We start from the raw sequence: 8,611 nt of genomic DNA, 5'->3' as shown, positions 1-8,611 counted from the left end.
GGAAGGAAGGAAGGAAGGAAGGAAGGAAGGAAGGAAGGAAGGAAGGAAGGAAGGAAAGAAGGAAGGGCACCCAAACACCAAGAACAGTGGATGTTGAGTGTGCAACTAAGTCTATATTATTTGTGTATTTTCCAAATCTTTTTTCATGAGCCTGAATTTCCTTTTTAAATGGGGAGACTAAACCTAAGAAACCAGTCACAGATGCCCCATGCGGCCAGGCCCAGGGTAGGGGTGAATGAATGAATGAAAATTGCAACATAAAACCCTGTGGGAGAACATATTAAGTGGAATATGCAAGGAGTGCAGGCTTGAGCGTGTAGGGAAGGCTGATTTTCATAGCTCCAGGGCTGGAAGGCTGAGAAGTAGAGGCAGAGAGGAAGCAAAGGGCTCTAGAGAAAGAGGGGCCTGGGTTCAAATCCTGCTCTGTCTCCACTCCATGTGTGACCACGGACACATCACCTAATTGGGGCAGCCTTTGTTTTTTTTTTTTTTTTTTAATGTGCAAAATTGGTTAGCAATTTTCCCTTGTGGGGTGTTTTGTGAGGATCAAATAAGATGGTATCCCCAGCACACAGTGAACACTCACACCAGGAGGTTCTTCAGATACTGGAAGGAACAAAGACGCTGTACAGTCCTCAACCTGGTTGCACATTACAAGTATCCAGGGAGTTTGGGGCATAGGAATGCCAGAGCCCAAGCTCCTTGGAGAAATGGCTGATTCCAGGGTGAACAGAAGGCAAGACAACCCCAGAACTCAGTCCTTAGGGACAGCCTGCAGCCAGGCACAGATGCAAATGAGTCCCCAAGAGCCGAAGCCCTTGGAGGAGAAACCTTTAAGCAGTGCTTCACGGGTATTATTTCCTTGTCCCTGGCAACAGCCCTATCGGATGGGCACTACTCTATTATCCATTTTATAAGGTTCTGAGAGACGAAACTACTTGCCAAAATCCACAGGTTGCATTTGGCAGAACCAAGACTTGAATACAAAAATGTCTAACTCTGCGGCCCAAGTTTATATCCTACCCCGTGTAGACCCCAAGTTTATATCCTACCCCATGTAGACCCCAAGTTTATATCCTACCCCGTGTAGACCACATGTGAGCTTCCACAGGGGATCTTTGCAGGATCTTTAGCTGGAGCAAACTTAGCCCTAAAGTATCTTAGGGCTTTGAGCTTCACAGATCCAAACTACACAATGCAGAGAGAGAGAGAGAGAGAGTGTTTGTGTGTGCATTATGTGTGTGCATCTGTGCCTGTGTGTGTGTGCATGTGTACATGTATGTGCATGTGTGTGCAGGTGTGTGTGCATACGTGTGTACGCATGATACACGTGTGTGTGTATGTGCATGTGTGTGCATGTGTTCAGGAGCCTGGGCCTTTTGGCTGTGTGATGTTGGGGAGGTTTTGTCCCATCTCTGGGGAGACTGGAAGTACCTCTGGCCCCAGCGACCCTAGTGTTTTATTGCCTGATGTTTTATTTGGGAGAACAGAAGCTGAGCACCTGGGTGTGCCTGGAAGGAGCTCTCCTGGGGGCCTCACTTCAGTGGAAAGCCAGTGTTCCTCAGGCTGTGCAAAAACAGTGTTCAACAGCGACACTGTGTGGTCATCACTGGCGCAGCAGCTCCAGTGAGGGGCTCAAACATTTTAGGACCCTCCTTCCACCTGCAATTTGAAGGTTGCTGACCTTCCCCATGGACCTAGAATGACCCCAGCCTTCATGGACAATAGGGAAGGTGAGGATCTTCAAGATGCAATACTGGACTTTCTACAAATAAAGACAAGTGGGATGTAAGTGATTGTTTTTTTAAAATTTTCAATGTGCTCATATGACATTTTCTGAATGTATGTTCCCCTAAAATTCACATGTTTAAACTGTAACCCCTGAGCTGATGTCATTGGGAAGTGGGGCCTTTGAGAGGTGATAAGGTCAGGAGGGCAGAGCCCTCACAATGGAATTAGTGCCCCTCATGAAAGAAGCACTGGAGAGCTGCCTCACCCCTTCCACCATGCAAGGACACAGCAAAAGGCGCCATCCATGAAGCAGGAAGCAGCCATCACAGACCCTAAACCTGCTGGCACCTTAATCTCAGACTTCTGGCCTCCAGAAGTGACAAATCACTTTCTGTTGTTTATAAGCCACTCTGTTTATGGTGATTCGTTACAGAGACCCAAACAGACAAGACACCGTATTTCACCCCCAACCTGGGGGAAATGGGTCTGACCAGCCATATTTCACAGACCTCACAATTTGAGGGGATGGAAATACATTCTGGAATCATAATATATGTCTACGAGAAAATGAGACCTGATTTGCAAACATAACACTCCAGAGGTGGGAAGAGGGGCAGGTCTGCACTTTGAGGACCCTGGCCCAGCCCCGACTCTTACGGCTTCCTCTTGTTCCTCTGCGTGCGTGAGTTCCCCAGAGTATCTTTCCTCGTCTGACCCTGCCGTGTTCTCTCATTGTTCTGTTTTTCTGACAACAGCTGGTTGCCAAGGAAACCACTTTGCAGCCCAGAGTCAGACCCTGCAAGGAAATTCAGTCCTTACGCATCTCTCCATCCACAGCAGCCTCTTGGCGTGACCTCAGAAAACCCTGCCAAACCCCAGGCAAGGAGTCCACCCCACCCCCACCGGGATCTTTCCCTGGGTGCTAAGCACAGCTGAAAGAAAAAAAAAAAAAGGAAGCAGGGCTAGACTGAGAGAGCCAAGGCACAGCAGGGCCAGAATGAATGACCCCAAGACAGCCTCTCATCCCACCCTCCTTTTTTAAAGATGTAAATGTTTTATGGAAATGTAACATATAAAAAGTGCATGAGTCCTTGGCATACTGCTTGAGGAATTTCACAAACTGAACACACTCGTGTAACTAGCACCTAGAAAAAAGGAACAGGCCATCAGCCAGCCCCTCCAGGAGCACCCAGAAGCCCTTGTGATCACCACCCTCCCCCCACCTCTCCCTCTCCTCCAGAAGGGTAACCACTCTCCTGACTTCTAACAGCAGAGATTTCTTTCACCTGCTGTTGAACTTATTATAAACAGAGTCACACACTTGGAGGGGGGTGGAAATACACTCTGGAATCATAATATATGTTGATGAGAAAATGGTATCTGATTTGCAATCATAAAACTCCAGAGGGGGAAAGGGGGCAGGTCTGCACTTGGGGGGCCCTGGCCCAGCTCTGCAGAATCTAGACTATTTGCTCAACATCATGTTGCTAAAGCTGTGTTGGCTGTAGCCTGTAGCAACAGTTTGCCTGACCTCATTGCTGTATCATATTCTACTGTATGAGTTACCTCCCATTTACTGATCCATGCACTAATGATGGACATGGGGGCAGCTCCCAGATTTTGTCTAAACTGAGCCATGTTGCTATGACCTTTCTTTTCTACGTCTTTAGGTAAACAGATGTTTACATTTCTCTTGCATACATACAGTTTTCCCCGCTTGCCCTCAAGGGATACATTTCAAGACCCCCAGATGTCTGGCACCATGGATAATGCCAAGCACTATATATACTATGTTTTTTGTGTACACACAAAGCCATGATAAAGTTTAATTTAGGCAACAATAATAACTAATAAAAAACTAGAATAAGGCCGGGCATGGTGGCACGCGCCTGTAATCCAAGCTACTCTGGAGGCTGAGGCACGAGAATCGCTTGAACCCGGGAGGCAGAGGTTGCAGTGAGCTGAGATCACGCCACTGCACTCCAGCCTGGGTGACACAGTGAGACTCCACATCAAAAAAAAAAAAAAACTAGAATAATTATAATAGTTACTGTAAGAAAAGTTATGTGAATGTGCGTGTGCATTCTCTCTCTCACTCTCTCTGGAATTTTCCATTTAATATTTTCAAACTGAGGTTGACCAAGGGTAACTGAACCCATGGAAAGTGAAACCTTGAACCAGGAGGGACTGTACCCAGCGGAGGAGTCCCTGGGTCACGGGGGATGGATATAGTGGACATTGCCACAGAGTCTTCCAAAGTGGTTGCAACAAATTTCACTCCCATCAAATTGCATGAGGGCTTGAGTTGCTCCACAGCCTGGCCAGAATTGGGTGTTGTCCGCCTTCCTCTTTTTAACCATTTGCCCACCCCTTTTGTTTTACAATTGGGGATACTGAGGTCAAAGAGACTCTCATTCCCAAGACTCTACAATGTGCCCCCTCTCTAGTCCACCCCACTGGTCTTATGGACGAGAACACAGAGACCCAGAGAGCAAATGGCCTTGCCCAAGGTCACATAGCAAGACCAGCAACCAAGTCTTCAGATCCCACATGCTCTTTTCCTGCCCCCAAACTGCCAGGGAATGTGGTTCTCAAAGTACAGTCAGAGGACCTGCAGCATCAAAGTCATCTTGGAGTTTGTTAAAACACATATTTCCAGGCCCCATTCTAGACCTGTTGAATTCAAATCTCTGAGGATGAGGCCCCGGAATCAGCATTTCAGCTGATTCCGCACTGAGAATGTTTTTGAGAGTTCGTTGGGTCATTGCATGGATCCTGAAGGAATATCGTGTAATTTAGTTTGTTCACTAGAGGGAGCCAGTGCCCCAGGGACACAACCATGAACCTTCCCTGAGAGCCCCAAAACAGCAAGTTTCCCATCTGGGACCAGGTGGCTAACAGCGATGGCTGCTGTTTACGGGAGATCCTCAAGTCACTCCAGTCAATAGAATTCAGAAAAAAGGAGCATCTTAATTAGACAGGAGTCAGAAAACCTGAGTTCTAATGCAACCCCGCCACCTGACCTTAAGCAGCCACATCTCTCAGATTCACTGCAGCCTAGGCAGAGCCTGTCACTCCCCAACCCTGTTTCCTCGTCTGTGAAGCAGAGCTTTGTATCCAAATGGCTTCTGAGACATGTTAATATCTACAAAATATTAGGAAGCTGGAGGTGATCTTGTCACACAGATGTTGAGAGGTTATTGTGATGGCTCTGCTATTATTCCATGGGTTTTATGGTACCACTCCACACATCACATACTCTCTAGCCAGGGAATGCAATGGAGATTATTGTGCCTGCTTGCAAGGTCTGGAGCCAGGGCAGCCATATTGAGCCCAGGAGGGAAGATACCCAAGAAATACATGCTGAGGATGGCAGCACTAAAAATGGGAAGAGCCTCAGTTATTCACCATGTCATTGGCTTGCTGAATGACCAACCCCAGAGCTTCCCGACCTTGGAACTTCTTGTCATGTACGTTGATAAACCCCTGGCTAGTTTACCCCAGTTGGGGTTGAATCTTCTGTTCCTTGCAGCTGAAGGCATTCCATCTGGCTTGCTTCTCTCACATGATTGGCCCATTGTCTTCCTGGTGGCTAAGAAACATGACTTTCTCATGCCAACAGTGACCATGAGCACTGCATCAGACCGGACTCCATGGCTGATACAAGGAGTCCTCAGGAGACAAAGCCCTGTCTTGGGAAGTGAGGTTGGAGAGACAAGACAGAGGGGCATGGGAAGTTGACAGCAAACCTAGAGCAGTCACAAGGACAAGGAATGGGGCAGTGAGTGCTCTGGCACCTCAGTGTTCACAGTGGGCCTGACTGTGCGGGCACCAGGAAGGGCTTCCTGAAGGTAGGTCCAAATAGTCATAGCGAAGGACCCTTCTGCAGCTGATTACCAACTCCTTCACTGTTCTACCATTCTTTAAGCTAAGTCCAAGATTTCTTAATTTGTACGGACCATGGTTTGTGATGAAAACTCTCCTCGCCAGAGAATTTCCATCCTTCTCTGTCCAACCATGAGGCCCCACGTGGAACTGGCATATTTCTTACGTGGATGGCTGTCCTCCCTAGACCAGGGTTGATTCTGACCTACAGTACATTTCCACCATCACCGTAAGTTCTGTCGGAAAGAACTGCCTTTGAGCTGCCTTGAATCTATCTATCTTTATTTTATTTTATTATTTTATTTTTGAGACAGAGTCTCACTCTGCCACCTAGGCTGGAGTGCAATGGCACGATCTTGGCTCACTGCAACCTCCACCTCCTGGATTCAAGAGATTCTCCTGCCTCAGCCTCCCAACTACTGGGACTACAGGTGCCCGCCACCACGCCCAGCTAATTTTTGTATTTTTAGTAGAGATGCGGTTTTACCATGTTGGCCAGGCTGGTCTTGAACTCCTGACCTCAGGTGATCCTCTCACTAGGCCTCCCAAAGTGCTGGGATTACAAGCATGAGCCAATGTGCCTGGCCTGTCTGTCTGTCTGTCTCTGTCTGTCTGTCTGTCTATCTATCTATCTATCTATCTATAACTAACTAACACTGGCGCTTTAAGTTCAGAAGGTCTTATCCATTCCTGTTGGCCTCATAAGAGCTGGGTGAAATTTGGATCAATGTGATATTTTTCTCATTTGTATAAGGAAACTGAGGCTCAAAGAGCACCTTGCCCAAGGATCCACATCAGCAGCAGCAAAGCCAGGGCTCACCCCTGAGCTCTGGCTTCTCATTTTATGCCCGTTTGCTACGTGATGCTGCCTCCCCTTGAGGTTGAATCAGTTGAAGTGCCAGTTTCATCAAATGGATGAGGCATACTTTTAAACCCATAATCTTTAGAAGGAGGGCTCACAGTTTTGCAATTGCTACACTTTCCATAGATGAAGTACAAGGACTGTTGGAATCCACAGAATAACTATGCCTGTCTCTGAAACAACACCTGATTATTCTGGTAAAGAAATTGGGAGCTATTTATGAAGATGCCAAGACTGAGGCTTCCTCAAAAGAGCAATTATTTCATGGCAAAACTATAATTAGATTTTATCTGAAATAACAATTTTGCCATCCCTGAGCACAGTTGAGGGGCAATCATGAAGATGGTCAGAGGCCCTGTATTGCCACCTACTGATTTCATTACAATCAGGGTAGGGATTAAAATCCAAAAGATTACTTCACCTTACCCTCTAAATATCATTGTCCTAAGAACTTGATTACTTTTTCTACAGCATAAATCCTACCCCACTGCTCCCTGTAACTCTTCACCTAAGACTGTAAAGCTGGCTTAAAAAGGTAGCGAGCAGCTGGGCGCGGTGGCTCACGCCTGTAATCCCAGCACTTTGGGAGGCCAAGGTGGGCGGATCACGAGATCAGGAGATCGAGACCATCCTGGCTAACACAGTGAAACCCTGTCTCCACTACAAATACAAAAAATTAGCTGGGTGTGGTGGCAGACACCTGTAGTCCCAGCTACTCGGGAGGCTGAGGCAGGAGAATGGTGTGAACCCAGGAAGCGGAGCTTGCAGTGAGCTGAGATCGCGCCACTGCACTCCAGCCTGGGAGACAGAGCGAGACTCCGTCTCAAGAAAAAAAAAAAAGAAGGCAGCGAGCAAGGTCATGTCTGTTTGTATAATGATGATGATGATAAATGTAATGATGATGGTAATGGTGATGATGAGAGTGATAAAAGATGATGATAAAGGTGATAATGGTGATGATGAAGATGGTGATAATGGTGGTGATGATGGTGGTAATGGAGGTGATGGTGATGATGGTGGTGATGATGATATGATAATGATTATGTTGGTGGTGATGATGGTGGTGGTAATGGTGATAGTGGTGACGGTGGTGGTGATAACAATGATGGTGATAATGATGGTGATGATGGTGATGACAGTGATGATGTAATAACTACTGTGGTAGTGATGATGATGGTGATGATAGTGAGGATGATGGTGATGGTGATGGCAGTGGTGATTATGGTAATGATGGTGATAATTGTGATGGTGATGGTGTGACAATGATTATGGTGTTGGTGATGGTGACGATGGTGATGGTGATGATGATGGTGAAGGTAATGATAGTGATGATGGTGGTTATGATGATGGTGATAACTGTGATGATGATGTTGATGATAATAATTGTGATGGTGATGGTATGACAATGATTATGGTGGTGGAGATGGTGACGATGGTGATGGTGGTGATGATGGTGATAACAGTGATGATGGTGATGGTAATGATGTGACAATGATTATGGAAGTGGTGATGATGGTGGCACTGATTAGGTTAATGATAACAATCCAATTCATGATCATTGTCCTTTACTGGTGCTTGTGAAATACCAGTTACTGGGCTATGTGCTTCTCACATCTCACTTAGTTTTCTCCCTATCCCTGAGGCCTTCAACAAGGAGCATGAACTTCTAAATCATAGCTGCCTCCATGAGCTGGGACCCGCTGTACTTTCTCAACTCCCCAGCCACACTCCAGGTCAGTGGCTAGGATGGGGGCCTTTTCCCATCCCACTCAGCACAGTGCCCAGGGCACAACAGGTGAGGCTGGTTCTTCTAATGGACCCACCTTTCTGGGGTCCAAAAGCAGACCACAGAGTCCAGAGAATTTCTACCAGAACCTCTGAAAGCAGCCACTCTGTAGAAGAGGGGCCCTAGGATCATGGCTACTGAGCTCAGACAACCCCTCCTGGCGGCTTTCCCCAACAAAACCCCTTTCACGTCCTTGGGGACCTCAATGGCCTGCCCAGTCACCCCCTAATATAGCTTGGATGTTGTCCCCCACAAATCTCATGGTGAATTGTAAACCCCAATGTTGGAGGCAGGGCCTGGTGGGAGGTGACTGGATCACAGAGGTGGATTTCTCATGAATGGTTTAG

Source organism: Mandrillus leucophaeus, unplaced genomic scaffold (assembly GCF_000951045.1).
Source record: "Mandrillus leucophaeus isolate KB7577 unplaced genomic scaffold, Mleu.le_1.0 Scaffold10, whole genome shotgun sequence".
Taxonomy (NCBI): domain Eukaryota; kingdom Metazoa; phylum Chordata; class Mammalia; order Primates; family Cercopithecidae; genus Mandrillus; species Mandrillus leucophaeus.
The sequence above is the reverse complement of the archived record's forward strand: the minus strand, read 5'-3'. Positions refer to the sequence as shown.